The following is a 14,905-nucleotide window of genomic DNA, read 5'->3' on the forward strand; positions in this document are numbered from 1 at the left end:
GGGAAAGAGAAGTGGTGAACACTATTACTATGCCCTGTCTAGACACCAGTGGGCCGAGTGGAGCAGATGCCAGTTGGGACCTACCTGCCCTCTCTTTGGTTATTAATCCATTAATCCATTATTGTTCCCTGTACACTGGTATGAGTGGAAGGGGGAAATATTTAGCCAAGTTTTTGAGACCTGTACTCTGAGCTAAAATGCATTGTCTTCCTGTAGGGCGGGACCCCACAACTGTGGAGGAGCTGCAGGGGATACTGGGGAGTATGCAGACATTATGCACTAAACAAAAATGGCTCACATAGTGAAAAGTTATTTTTTTTTTTTTTTTTTTGAGAGGCGGTCTGCTCTATCGCCCAGCCAGAAGTGCAGTGGCGAGATCTCAGCTCACTGCAATCTCCGCCTCCTGGGTTTGAGTAATTCTCCCACCTCAGCTTCCCGAGTAGCTGGGACAACAGGCGTGTGCCACCGTGCCTAGCTAATTTTTGTATTTTTAGTAGAGACGGGGTTTCACCGTGTTAGCCAGGATGGTTTCGATTTCCTGACCTCATGATCCGCCCGCCTCGGCTTCCCAAAGTGCTGGGATTACAGGCGTGAGCCACCGCACCTGGCCAGTTATTCTTTATGATTCCCTTACCTTTTTTTTTTTTTTTTGAGATGGAGTTTTGCTGTTGTTGCCCAGGCTGGAGTGCAATGGCAGGATCTCGGCTCACCGCAACCTCTGCTTCCCAGGTTAAAGCAATTCTGCTTCAATCTCCTGAGTAGCTGGGATTACAGGCATGCACCACCATGCCTGGCTAATTTTGGATTTTTAGTAGAGACGGGGTTTCTCCATGTTGGTCAGGCTGGTCTCAAACTCCAGACCTCAGGTGATCCGCCCACCTCGGCCTCCCAAAGTGCTGGAATTACAGGTGTGAGCCACCGCACCAGCCATTTTTTTTTTCTTTTCTTCTTTTTTTTTGAGATGGTGTCTTGCCCTGTCGCCCAGGCTGGAGTGCAGTGGCACGATCTTGGCTCACTGCAACCTCCGCCTCCTGGGTTCAAGCGATTCTCCTGCCTCAAACTCCTGAGTAGCTGGAATCACAGGTGCATGCCACCACACCCAGCTAATTTTTTGTATTTTTAGTAGAGATGGGGTTTCACCATGATGGCCAAGCTGGTTTGGAACTCCTGATCTCAAGTGATCCACCCTCCTTGGCCTCCCAAAGTGCTAGGATTACAAGCACGAGCCACCATGCTTGGCCAGGGCTAACATATCTTATCATGTCTCAAAACATGCTAATTTCCCTTTTTGACAAAAGAGTAAGCAATAGTATCTAGCTGGAATTTAGTAACGGTGTTACATTCTTATTTTATTTATTTTTTACAGTTCCTCTTTTGTAGCAAATGCAGTGCTTTTCCATTTGTGGTAGTGATATAAAATGTTCGTTTAAAAAACTTTGTTCATGTAAATTTTTATTTCAGTAAAGAGAGCCAATTAAAAATACAGGAAATTAAAGAACCAGTAATAAGGAATATGACAAACATTGTCAAAGTCATTTAGGAATGACTGAAGTGAGCAATGTGGTGACATTTGTGTTGAAGGCCAGGATGCCCTGAGAGACAGCATCTGAGGTGCCCAGTGCTGATTCAACTATGGAAGCTCAGGCTGTTTAGGGAAAGTTCTAAAACGAGCCCTGGTTAGCAATCAGTGATTTTAGTATAATATAGAGGAACTCTTTTTAATCTGAGTCTGTGCTTTAATCTGCACATGTGCTTTTCTGTCTGGGAACATTGGGAAGGGAATGGAGCAGACTATAAATGATTGGCCGGAAGTCAGTGATTTCCTAGTTGGCGCAAGGAATAGGTATTACCAGATACTCCTGACTGAGAAAGAGAAGGAGACGGCAGCATTCATTCAGCAGTGGGAGATCTCACTACTCCCCACTTCCCAGTTCCTCTCCCTGTGGTACCATTTTGAACATTTAAAGTTGTCTCTTCTGCTATTTAATTCTTTTTTTTTTTTTTGACAGAGTCTCACTCTGTCGCACAGCCTGGAATGCAATGGTGCCATCTCGGCTCACTGCAACCTCTGCCTCCCGGGTTCAAGTGATTCTCGTGTCTCAGCCTCCTGAGTAGCTGGGATTACAGGCACCCACCTCCATGCCTGGTTAATTTTTTTTCATATTTTCAATAGAGATGGGGATCTCACCATGTTGGCCAGGCTGGTCTCAAACTTCTGGCCCCAAGTGATCTACCCACCTTGGCCTCCCAAAGTGCTGGGATTATAGGCCTGAGCCACCACGCCTGGTTAATTTCACATTTTTAGATAATGTGACCACATAATAAAAATTTATGCATTTTTATGTAATGTGTCTACTATATGAAAGCAATATACTTATGCTTTTATTTCTCAGTTAAGTTCCTAATTATTATAAATTTACTCTGCATGCCAGGAGCTGTTCTAAGAATTTGCATGTATTAACTCATTTGATTCTCATAATAACCTTCACATGCAGGAATTATTATTATTATTTTTATTATACTTTCAGTTCTAGGGTACATGTGCACAACCTACAGGTTTGTAACATATGTATACATGTATCATGTTGGTGTGCTGCACCCATTAACTCATCATTTACATTAGGTATATCTCCTAATGCTATCCCTCCCTCCTCCCTCCACACCACAACAGGCCCTGGTGTGCGATGTTCCCTATCCTGTGTCCAAGTGTTCTCATTGTTCAATTCCCACCTATGAGTGAGAACATGCGGTGTTTGGTTTTCTGTCCTTGCGATAGTTTGCTGAGAATGATGGTGTCCAGCTTCATCCATGTCCTTACAAAGGACATGAACTCATCCTTTTTTATGGCTGCATAGTATTTCATGGTGTATATGTGCCATGCTTTCTTAATTCAGTCTATAATTAATGGACATTTGGGTTGGTTCCAAGTCTTTGCTATTGTGAATAGTGCCGCAATAAACATACATGTGCATGTGTCTTTATAGCAGCATTATTTATAATCCTTTGGGTGTATACCCAGTAATGGGATGGCTGGGTCAAATGGTATTTCTAGCTCTAGATCCTTGAGGAATCGCCACACTGTCTTCCACAATGGTTGGACTAGTTTACAGTCCCACCAACAGTGTAAAAGTGTTCCTATTTCTCCACATCCTCTCCAGCACCTGTTGTTTCCTGACTTTTTTTTTTTTTTTGAGACGGAGTTTTTGCTCTGTCACCCAGGCTGGAGTGCAGTGGCGTGATCTAGGCTCACTACAAGCTCCGCCTCCTGGGTTCACACCATTCTCCTGCCTCAGCCTCCCGAGTAGCTGGGACTACAGGCACCCGCTACCACGCCTGGCTAATATTTTTGTATTTTTAGTAGAGACGGGGTTTCACCATGTTAGCCAGGATAGTCTTGATCTCCTGACCTTGTGATCCACCCGTCTCGGCCTCCCAAAGTGCTGGGATTACAGGCTTGAGCCAACGCGCCCAGCCTGTTTCCTGACTTTTTAATGATTGCCATTCTAACTGGTGTGAGATGGTATCTCATTGTGGTTTTGATTTGCATTTCTCTGATGGCCAGTGATGATGAGCTTTTTATCATGTGTCTGTTGACTGCATAAATGTCTTCTTTCGAGAAGTGTCTGTTCATATTCTTTGCCCACTTTTTGATGGGGTTGATTTTTTCCTGTACATTTCTTTAAGTTCTTTGTAGATTCTGGATATTAGCCCTTTGTCAGATGGGTAGATTGTAAAAATTTTCTCCTATTCTGCAGGATGCCTATTCACTCTGATGGTAGTTTCTTTTTCTGTACAGAAGTTCTTTAGTTTACTTAGATCCCATTTGTCAATTTTGGTTTTTGTTGCCATTACTTTTCGTGTTTTAGACAGGAAGTCCTTGCCCATGCCTATGGTCTGAATGGTGTCACCTAGGTTTTCTTCTAGGGTTTTTATGGTTTTAGGTCTAACATTTAAGTCTTTAATCCACCTTGAATTAATTTTTATATAAGGTGTAAGGAAGGGATCCACTTTCAGCTTTCTATATATGGCTAGCCAGTTTTCCCAGCACCATTTATTAAATAGGGAATCCTTTCCCCATTTCTTGTTCTTGTCAGGTTTGTCAAAGATCAGATGGTTGTAGATGTGTGGTATTATTTCTGAGGGCTCTGTTCTGTTCCATTGGCCTATATCTCTGTTTTGGTACCAGTACCATGCTGTTTTGGTTACTGTAGCCTTGTAGTATAGTTTGAAGTCAGGTAGCGTGATGCCTCCAGCTTTGTTCTTTTGGCTTAGGATTGTCTTGGCAATGCAGGCTCTTTTTTGGTTCCATATGATCTTTAAAGTAGTTTTTTCCAATTCTGTGAAGAAAGTCATTGGTAGCTTGATGGGGATGGCATTGAATCTATAAATTAACTTGGGCAGTACGGCCATTTTCGTGATATTGATTCTTCCTATCCATGAGCATGGAATATTCTTCCATTTGTTTGCGTCCTCTTTTATTTCGTTGAGCAGTGGTTTGTAGTTCTCCTTGAAGAGGTCCTTCACATCCCTTGTAAGTTGGATTCCTAGGTATTTTATTCTCTTTGAAGCAATTGTAAATGGGAGTTCACTCATGATTTGGCTCTCTGTTTGTTATTGGTGTACAGGAATGCCTGTGATTTTTGCACATTGATTTCGTATGCTGAAACTTTGCTGAAGTTGCTTACCAGCTTAAGGAGCTTTTGGTCTGAGATGATGGGGTTTTCCAAATATACAATCATGTCATCTGCAAACAGGGACAGTTTGATTTCATCTTTTCCTAATTGAATACCCTTTATTTCTTCCTCCTGCCTGATTGCCCTGGCCAGAACTTCCAACATTATGTTGAATAGGAGTGGTGAGAGAGGGCATCCCTGTCTTGTGCCAGTTTTCAAAGGGAATGCTTCCAGTTTTGCCCATTCAGTATGATATTGGCTGTGGGTTTGTCATAAATAGCTCTTATTATTTTGAGATACATCCCATCAATATCTAATTTATTGAGAGTTTTTAGCATGAAGTGCTGTTGAGTTTTGTCGAAGGCCTTTTCTGCATCTATTGAGATAATCATGTAGTTTTTGTCTTTGGTTCTGTTTATATGATGGATTACATTTATTGATTTGCATATATTGAACCAACCTTGCATCCCAGGGATGAAACCAACTTGATCATGGTAGATAAGCTTTTTGATGTGCTGCTGGATTCAGTGTGCTAGTATTTTATTGAGGATTTTTGCATCAATGTTCATCAGGGATGTTGGTCTAAAATTCTCTTTTTTTCTTGTGTCTCTGCCAGGGTTTGGTATCAGGATGCTGCTGGCCTCATAAAATGGTTTAGGGAGGATTCTCTCTTTTTCTGTTGATTGGAATAGTTTCAGAAGGAATAGTACCAGCTCTTCTTTGTACCTCTGGTAGAATTTGGCTGTGAATCTGTCTGGTCCTGGAATTTTTTTTGGTTGATAGGCTCTTAATTATTGCCTCAATTTCAGGGCCTGTTATTGGTCTATTCAGGGATTCAACTTCTTCCTGGTTTAGTCTTGGGAGGATGTATATGTCCAGGAATTTATCCATTTCTTCTAGATTTTCTAGTTTATTTGCGTAGAGGTGTTTATAGTATTCTCTGATGGTAGTTTGCATTTCTGTGGGATTGGTGGTGATATCCCCTTTATCATTTTTTATTTCATCTATTTGATTCTTCTCTCTTTTCTTCTTTATTAGTCTTGCTAGTGGTCTATCAATTTTGTTGATCTTCAAAAAACTAGCTCCTGGATTTGTTGATTTTTTGAAGGGTTTGTGTATCTCTATCTCCTTCCGTTCTGCTCTGATCTTAGTTATTTCTTATCTTCTGCTAGCTTTTGAATGTGTTTGCTCTTGCTTCTCTAGATCTTTCCATTATGATGTTAGGGTGTCAATTTTAGATCTTTCCTGCTTTCTCTTGTGGGCATTTAGTGCTGTAAATTTCCCTCTACACACTGCTTTAAATGTGTGCCAGAGATTCTGATATGTTGTGTCTTTGTTCTCATTGGTTTCAAAGAACATCTTTATTTCTGCCTTCATTTTGTTATGTACCCAGTAGTCGTTCAGGAGCAGGTTGTTCAGTTTCCATGTAGTTGAGCGGTTTTGAGTGAGTTTCTTAATCCTGAGTTCTAGTTTGATTGCACTGTGGTCTGAGAGACGGTTTGTTATAAGTTGTGTTCTTTTACACTTGCTGAGGAGTGCTTTACTTCCAACTATGTGGTCAATTTTGGAATAAGTGCGATGTGGTGCTGAGAAGAATAAATATTCTGTTGATTTGGGGTGGAGAGTTCTGTAAATGTCTATTAGGTGTGCTTGGTGCAGAACTGAGTTCAATTCCTAGATATCCTGTTAACTTTCTGTCTCATTGATCTGTCTAATGTTGACAGTGGGGTGTTAAAGTCTCCCATTATTATTGTGTGGGAGTCTAAGTCTCTTTGTAGGTCTCTAAGGACTTGCTTTATGAATCTGGGTGCTCCTGTATTGGGTGTATATATATTTAGGATAGTTAGCTCTTCTTGTTGAATTGATCCCTTTACCATTAAGTAATGGCCTTCTTTGTCTCTTTTGATCTTTGTTGGTTTAAAGTCTGTTTTATCAGAGACTAGGATTGCAACCCCTGCCTTTTTTTGTTTTCCATTTGCTTGGTAGATCTTCCTCCATCCCTTTATTTTGAGCCTATGTGTGTCTCTGCACGTGAGATGGGTCTCTTGAAAGCAGTACACTGATGGGTCTTGACTCTTTATCCAATTTGCCAGTCTGTGTCTTTTAGTTGGAGCATTTAGCCCATTTACATTTAAGGTTAATATTGTTATATGTGAATTTGATCCTCTGATTATGATATTAGCTGGTTATTTTGCTCGTTACTTGATGCAGTTTGTTCCTAGCATCGACGGTCTTTACAATTTGGCATGTTTTTGCAGTGGCTGGTACCGGTTGTTCCTTTCCAGGTTTAGTGGTCCTTTAGGAGCTCTTGTAAGGCAGGCCTGGTGGTGACAGAATCTCTCAGCATTTGCTTGTCTGTAAAGGATTTTATTTCTCCTTCACTTATGAAGCTTAGTTTGGCTGGATATGAAATTATGGGTTGAAAATTATTTTCTTTAAGAATATTGAATGTTGGCCCCCACTCTCTTCTGGCTTGCAGGGTTTCTGCGAGAGATCCGCTGTTAGTCTCATGGGCTTCCCTTTGTGGGTAACCTGACCTTTCTCTCTGGCTGCCCTTAACATTTTTTCCTTCATTTCAACTTTGGCGAATCTGACAATTACGTGTCTTGGAGTTGCTCTTCTCGAGGAGTATCTTTGTGGCATTCTCTGTATTTCCCGAATTTGAATGTTGGCCTGCCTTTCTCGGTTGGGGAAGTTCTCCTGTATAATATCTGAAGAGTGTTTTCCAACTTGGTTCCATTCTCCCCATCACTTTTAGGTACAGCAATCAGATGTAGATTTGGTCTTTTCACATAGTCTCATATTTCTTGAAGGCTTTGTTTGTTTCTTTTTACTTTTTTTCTCTAAACTTCTCTTCTTGCTTCATTTCATTCATTTGATCTTCAATCACTGATACACTTTCTTCCACTTGATCAAATCAGCTACTGAAACTTGTGCATTTATCACGTAGTTCTTGTGCCATGGTTTTCAGCTCCATCTGGTCATTTAAGGTCTTCTCTCTGCTGTTTATTCTAGTTAGCCATTCGTCTAAACTTTTTTCAAGGGTTTTAGCTTCTTTGTGTTGTGTTCAAATAACCTCCTTTGGCTCAGAGAAGTTTGTTATTATCGATCGTGTTAAGCCTTCTTCTCTCAACTTGTCAAAGTCATTCTCCATCCAACTTTGTTCCGTTGCTGGTGGGAGATGTGTTCCTCTGGAGGAGAAGAGGCGCTCTGATTTTTAGAATTTTCAGCTTTTCTTCTCCGGTTTCTCCTCATCTTTGTGGTTTTATCTACCTTTGGTCTTTGATGATGGTGATATACAGATGGGGTTTTGGTGTGGATGTCTTTTCTGTTTGTTAGTTTTCCTTCTAATAGTCAGGACCCTCAGCTGCAGGTCTGTTGGAGTTTGCTGGAGGTCAACTCCAGACTCTGTTTGCCTGGGTGTCACCAGCAGAGGCTGCAGAACAGCAAATATTGCAGAATGGCAAATATTGCTTCCTGTTCCTCTGGAAGCTTTGTCTCAGAGAGGCACCTGGCCGTATGAGGTGTCAGTTGGCCGCTATTGGGAGGGACCCACTTGAGGAGGCAGTCTGTCCGTTCTCAGATCTCAAAATTCCATGCTGGGAGAACCACTACTCTCTTCAAAGCTGTCAGACAGGGACGTTTAAGTCTGCAGAAGTTTCTATTGCCTTTTGTTCAGCTATGCCCTGCCCCCAGAGGTAGAGTCTACAAAGGCAGGCAGGCCTCTTTGAGCTGCAGTGGGCTCCACCCATTTTGAGCTTCCTGGCCGCTTTGTTTGCCTACTCAATCCTCAGCAATGGCGGACACTCTCCCGCACCTTTGCAGTTCGATCTCAGACTGCTGTGCTAGCAGTGAGCAAGGCTCCGTGGGTGTGGGACCCTCTAAGCCAGGTGCGGGATATTATCTCCTGGTGTGCCCTTTGCTAAGACTCTCGGAAAAGTGCAGTATTAGGGTGGGAGTGTCCCGATTTTCCAGGTGCCATCTGTCACGGCTTCCCTTGGCTAGCAAAGGGAATTCCCCAACCCCTTGTGCTTCCCAGGTGAGGCGATCCTGCCTTGCTTTAGCTCACGCTCTGTGGGCTGCACCCACTGTCTGACAAGCCCCAGTGAGATGAACCCGGTACCTCAGTTGGAAATGCAGAAATCACCCATCTTCTGCATTGCTCATGCTGGGAGTTGTAGACTGGAGCTGTTCCTATTTGGCCATCTTGGGACTTCGCCAGCAGGAATCATTATGGTAGTGACTTTACGAATGAGGAAAGAAAGGCACTAACATAATTGATTTTATGTTATTTGGGTCAAGATTTTATGTTATTTAGGTCAAAGTTAATTGTGTTGTTCAAATCTTGTATAACTCTACTGCTTGTCCGTCTTTCTTACCCATTATCAAGAAAGGAACATAAAAATCTTATACTATGACTGTGGATTGTCAATTTCTCATATTAAATTCATATCATTTTTCCTTTATGTCTGCCTTATGTGATATTAGTATAATGACATCAGTTGGTACATCTTTTTCCATCCTTATACTGTTAGTGTTTCGATGTTCTTATGCTTGAAATATGTCTGCTGTAAGTGGTATATTGTTCAGTTTTTTCTTTTATTTTAGAAAAATGTATTCTGGAAAGCACTTTTCTTATAGTATTTAGTCCATTTTCATTTAATGTAATTATCAATATAATTGGGCTAAAATCTACTATATTTCCAGTTGTTTTCTATTTGTGACATCAGTTCTCTTTACTTTCTTCATTTCTTTTAGATGGATTAAGTAATTTTAGAAAGTTCACCTTACCCCTTTATTAGCTTGTTAATTATATATGCTTTTAGTATTGTCTTAGTAATTGCACTTGAGTTGTACTGACTAATAGTGCAGCCACGTGCTGTTTAAAACAGCTTTACTTAGATATGATTGATATACAACAAATGGCATATAAAGTATATAATTTGATAAATTTTGACATATGTATGACACATATATACAGTCATATAGACACACTCATATATATTCAAGTGCCATTTCAGTCAATGACAGACGACATATATGATGGTGGTCTCATAAGGTTATAACACTGTATTTTTACTGTACTGTTTCTATGTTTGGACATATTTAGATATGCAAATACTTACCATTGTGTTACAGTTGCCTACAATATTCAATACAGTAACATGCTCTGTAGGTTTGCATCTTAGGAGTAATAGTCTAGGCCATATAGCCTAGGTGTGTAGTAGGCTATACCATCTAGGTTTTGCGTAAGTACATTCTATGATGTTGGCATAAAGACGAAAGCACTGATGATGCATTTCTCAGAACTTACGTCCGTCATTGAGTGACATATGACTGTATATATATGGGTGGAACTATCACTGCAGACAAGATAGTGAACATATATATTATCTCCAAAATATTTTGTATGCCCTCTTGAATCCTGTCCTCCTGCCCTTCCCTGCCTCTGCTCCTTTTAGGCATTTAGTTCTGTAAATTTTCCCTAGCTTTGCTTTAGCAGCATTTTGATATTTTGTTTTGATTTTAATTTAATTCAATACTTCATAATTTACTTTTGATTTATTTTTTGACCCATGGATTATTTAGAGTTGTGTTATTTCATTTCCAAATATTTGGGGATTTTCCAGATATGTTTCTGTTGTCCAGGCCAATAACAAATTCCTGACTCCGTGAAGTCAAAGATCTGACTTCCCAGGGGGAGAGTTATGCCCAAGAACCATCGGTATTTTATGTTAATGGTCATTGCCAGAGTGAGTCCCACAGTGTTTGTGATAAACCCTAATAAACCCACCAGAGGGCAGCAAGCCAACATGAAAATTCTACTAAAATGTCTCTTTTTTTCAGAGACAGAGTTTGGCTCTGTCGCCCAGGCTGGAGTGCAGTTGTGTGACTTTGGCTCACTGCACCCTTGCCCCACTGCAGACTCAACCTCCCAGGCTCAAGTGATTCTCCCACCTCAGCTCCCCATCCCCGAGTAGCTGGACTAAAGGTGTGCACCACCACACCTGGTTAATCTTTGCACTTTTTGTAGAGATGGAGTTTCATCATGTTTCCCAGGCTTGTCTTGAACTCCTGGGCTCAAGCTATCCAACTGCCTCGGCTGTCCAAAGTGCTGAGATGACAGGCGTGAGCCACTGTGCCTGGTCAGACAGAAGTTTTCAAGTAAAGAATACATTTAGCTGAAAAGCAGTGCCAAGTTATTTCTATCCTCACCCCTCTGAATTAAATCTTCATAGTCTCCGATTCTCTGTCATATTATTAACCATCTGGATTCTTTTCAGTGTGTCTGTGTTTGTTCCTTTTCCCCAGTATGACCCTTTTCTCTCTCTCTCTCTTTTTTTTTTTTTTTTTTTTTGACAGAGTTTTGCTCTGTTGCCCAGGCTGGAGTGCAGTGCAAAGTTCTTGGCTCACTGCAAACTCCACCTCCCAGGTTCAAAAGATTCTCCCACTTCAGCCTCCTGAGTAGTTGGGATTACAGACGCTTGCCACCATGCCCAGCTAATTTTTGTATTTTCAGTAGAGATGGGGTTTCACCATGTTGGCCAGGCTGGTCTCAAACTTTTGACCTCAAGTGATCTGCCCGCCTCAGCTTCCCAAAGTGCTGGGATTATGGGCATGAACCACCTTGTCCAGACCCTTTTCTTTATCTTTATGAAAACATCTCTCCAGCAGATCTTCAGAGAAAAAAAAAAAGAAAAAGAAAAAGAAAAAGAAAAGAAAACATCCAGCAAAGTCCTGGAGGAAAAATAGAAAATTAGAAGACCGGAGTGAGTCATGTTGATTTTCTGATGTAAAATTTGTGCTGAAACCTTACATAAATACTGAAGAATTAACAAGTTGTAAATGTACAGCTTGGTGAATCATTTTGATACCCAGACAGTTTTTTTCCCACTCGCACACACTCCCTGCAAGAATGCATGCTGGTTTGTAAAGTCATTAATTTACTGGTGCATCAGTGGATGGCTCTGTGTCTTCTGGCTTTATCTTGGCCCAGAAAGACAGGAATTAACGTTGAGCCTAGTAGTCTTTGGTCTTTGTGCCAAAGCAGTCTGTGGGCCAGCCTTGTGTAGTGATCAAGCAGTAGGTTTAGATGTCAGGCATGACATGGGTTAAAAAACCAGCTAGGGGAAAAATGGGAAGTGGCATTTTGTGATCTCATCAAGCAACCTTGGTATAAACTTAGAAAACAACCTCTTGGCAAATGGAGAGCAGCTGTAGGTTTCTGACTGAATGTGCAAGAATGTGAAAGAGATATACTAGGTGGGAGCAGTCCGGGTGGACTTCCTGGAGGAAGTGGACAGTGTTGTGTGGATTCACACTTTGGAGATATCAAAGAGGAAAGAGTATTCCAAGCGGGGGTAACAAATAACAAGGGAGGCAAAAGAGAAAAGTATGACAGAACAACATGATGTTGTCAGGAAACTAAGGCTGAGCTGAAATCCAGATGACCCAGAGGAGCCTTGAGAAGGCTTGGGGCATCTTGTGGGACAAGTGGGGAACTTGCTGTGTTTGAGAAGATATGCCTGGAATATATGGGATATCATTTAAATTTTCTAAAGGTTACCTACAAGAAAATTTCAGAGAATATTCGCTCCCACCTCAGCGTAGGAAACAATAAAACACTGGAACATTTATTTATTTATTTTTCTTGCTTTTTTTCTTTCTTTCTTTCCTTTCTTTTTCCTTTCTTTCCTTTCTTTTTCCTTTCTTTCCTTTCTTTCTCTCTTTCTTTCTTTCCTTCTTTCTTTCTTTTTCTTTTTTTTTTTTCTTGAGAAGGAATCTTACTCTGTGACTCAGGCTGGAGTGTAGTGGCATTATTTCGGCTCACTGCAACCTCCGCCACGTGGGTTCAAGCAATTCTCCTGCCTCAGCCTCCCGAGTAGCTGGGACTATAGGCATTTGCCACTATGCCTGGCTAATTTTTTGTATTTTTATTAGAGATGGGGTTTCACCATGTTGACCAGACTGGTTTCGAACTCCTGGCCTCAAATAATCCGCCCACCTTTAGCTTCTTAAATGCTGGAATTACAGGTGTGAGCCACTGCAACCAGTTTTTTCCTTACTTCTTAAAAATGCATTTGTCTTCCACTATTGGATATCTTCATCTAATATCTAGTGGTTTTTTTTGGTTGTTATTGGCTGATTTGATTTTTACTTTTTGGTTAATAACAAACCTTTTAAGGAGTTACATAGACACTTACCAGTTTACTTTTCTAATTTGTTTTCTCCTGGATTCTCAGTTACCTTGGATTGATTGTGCTTTGGGTTCATGTTGCTTTTTCTTAGTGGCTACTTCTTTCAGTTTCCTTCATCTCCAGTTTGGCAGTTTTCTCCCTTTTCAAGCAAGGAGCTCCTCCCTGTTGAGGCGTCACAGGTGGCGGGCAATCCTTACCTGGATCCTGCCAGAGCTTGCTCTCGGGAAGCTCACACTGCAGCGTGATTGTGAAACTTTTGATATTGTCCCTGGTGGCTTCCGATGCGAGCTGGGACAGCATTTGTCTGTTGATAAGTGAAACCAGGTTCCTGAGGTCTGGCTCTCTTTTGCCCTTCTTTCCGATACCAGCAAGGCCCTAGTTTCAGAGCATTCTGGGGACTTATGATCCCTTCTAGTTACCTCTGCATCTGTGCCCCTTTTCTCCTCAAATTAGTCACAGAGACTTTTGAAGCACCCGTGTTACTCAAATAGACCCATTTTTAGCATGTGGGAGGTAAGGCCTAGATGTGAATGCCTCATAAACCAGGCAGATCAAACTGTGTGTATGCATGCAGATTTGGCCCAGGAACACTCTTCTCCTTCAGGGTCCATTGTCTGCAAGGACAGAAAAGAATTCTTAAGGCCATTCACTGTCTTACAATTTCTGTTATTTTTGTCTTTTCCTATTCCCCCTACCCACAGAGAAGCATTAGAATCATTCCCCTTTAGAAGAGCAGAACTATGATGCCTACTTCAACACTGTACTTTAAATAATGGGTAGAACATTCAGACAGAAGATTAATAAAGAAAAAGGGGACTTAAACAACATTATAGACCAAATGGACTGAACAGAAATACACAGAACGTTCCACCCTACAGCAGCAGAACACACATTCTCCTCAAATGCACATGGAACTTTCTCCAAGGTAGATCACATATTGGGTCACAAAACAAGTCTTTGAAAATTTAAGAGATTGAAATCATACCATGTATCTTTTCTGACCATGATGGAATGAAACTAAAAATCAATGGCAGAAGGAAACATAGAAAGTTCACAAATATGTGGAAATTAAACAACGTACTTTTGAACAACAATTAGGCCAAAAAAAATCAAAAAAGAAATTAGGAAACATCTTGAGATAAATAAAAAGAGAAACACGACAATCCAAACTTACAGGATAAAAGCAGTACTAAGCAAAGCAGCACTAAGAGGGACTTTCTTGCAATACACATCTGCAGTGAAAAAGAAGATAGATCTCAAGTAAACAGTCTAACTTTGTGCCTCAAGGAGAGGAGAAGAAGATGAAGAAGAAGAGGAAGAAGAGGAACTAAGCCCAAAATTAGTAGAAGGAAATAACAAAGATTAGAGTAGAAACTAAGAAAATACAGAATAGAAAAGCAATAGAAAAAAAATCAACAAATTTTTTGAAAAGAACAACAAAAGAATTGGTTTTTTTGAAAAGATAAACAAAATCAACAAATCCTGTTAGACTAAGTAAGAAAGAAGACTCAAATAAACAATATCAGAAATGAAAGAGGAGACATTACAACTGATGCCACAGAAATAAAAAGGATCATGAGGCTACAATGAACAATTCTATGCCAACAAATTGGATAATCTAGAAGAAATGAATAAATTCATAAAACCTTCCAATCTATGATAACTGAATCATGAAGAAATACAAAGTCTGAACAGACCTGTAACTAATGTGGAGGTTTAGTCAGTAATCAAAAACGTTCCCAAAACGAAGAAGTCCAGGACCAGATGGCTTCACAGGTGAATTCTTCCAAACATCTCAGGAAGAATTAATGCCAGTTCTTCTTAAACTATTTTTAAAAATTGAAGAACAGGGCACACTTCCAAATTCATTTTATGCAGCCAACATTAACCCGCCACCAATACCAAACAAAGACACCACAAGAAAAGAAAACTGCAGGTTAATATCCTTGATGAATATATGAATATAGATATAAAAACTCATAACAAAATACTAGCAAATCAAATTCAACTGTGCATTTAAATAATCATACATCA

The 14,905-nt window shown here is 40.6% G+C and overlaps 1 protein-coding gene across 2 annotated transcripts in view; it reads left to right on the top strand.

The window, feature by feature from the left end:
- LOC105468105 (caspase 8) overlaps positions 1-14,905 on the top strand; it is a 59,620-nt gene that overhangs the window by 680 nt on the left and 44,035 nt on the right. The gene's annotated exons all lie outside the window — the stretch shown is intronic.

This window comes from Macaca nemestrina, chromosome 11, assembly GCF_043159975.1.
Source record: "Macaca nemestrina isolate mMacNem1 chromosome 11, mMacNem.hap1, whole genome shotgun sequence".
Lineage (NCBI taxonomy): Eukaryota > Metazoa > Chordata > Mammalia > Primates > Cercopithecidae > Macaca > Macaca nemestrina.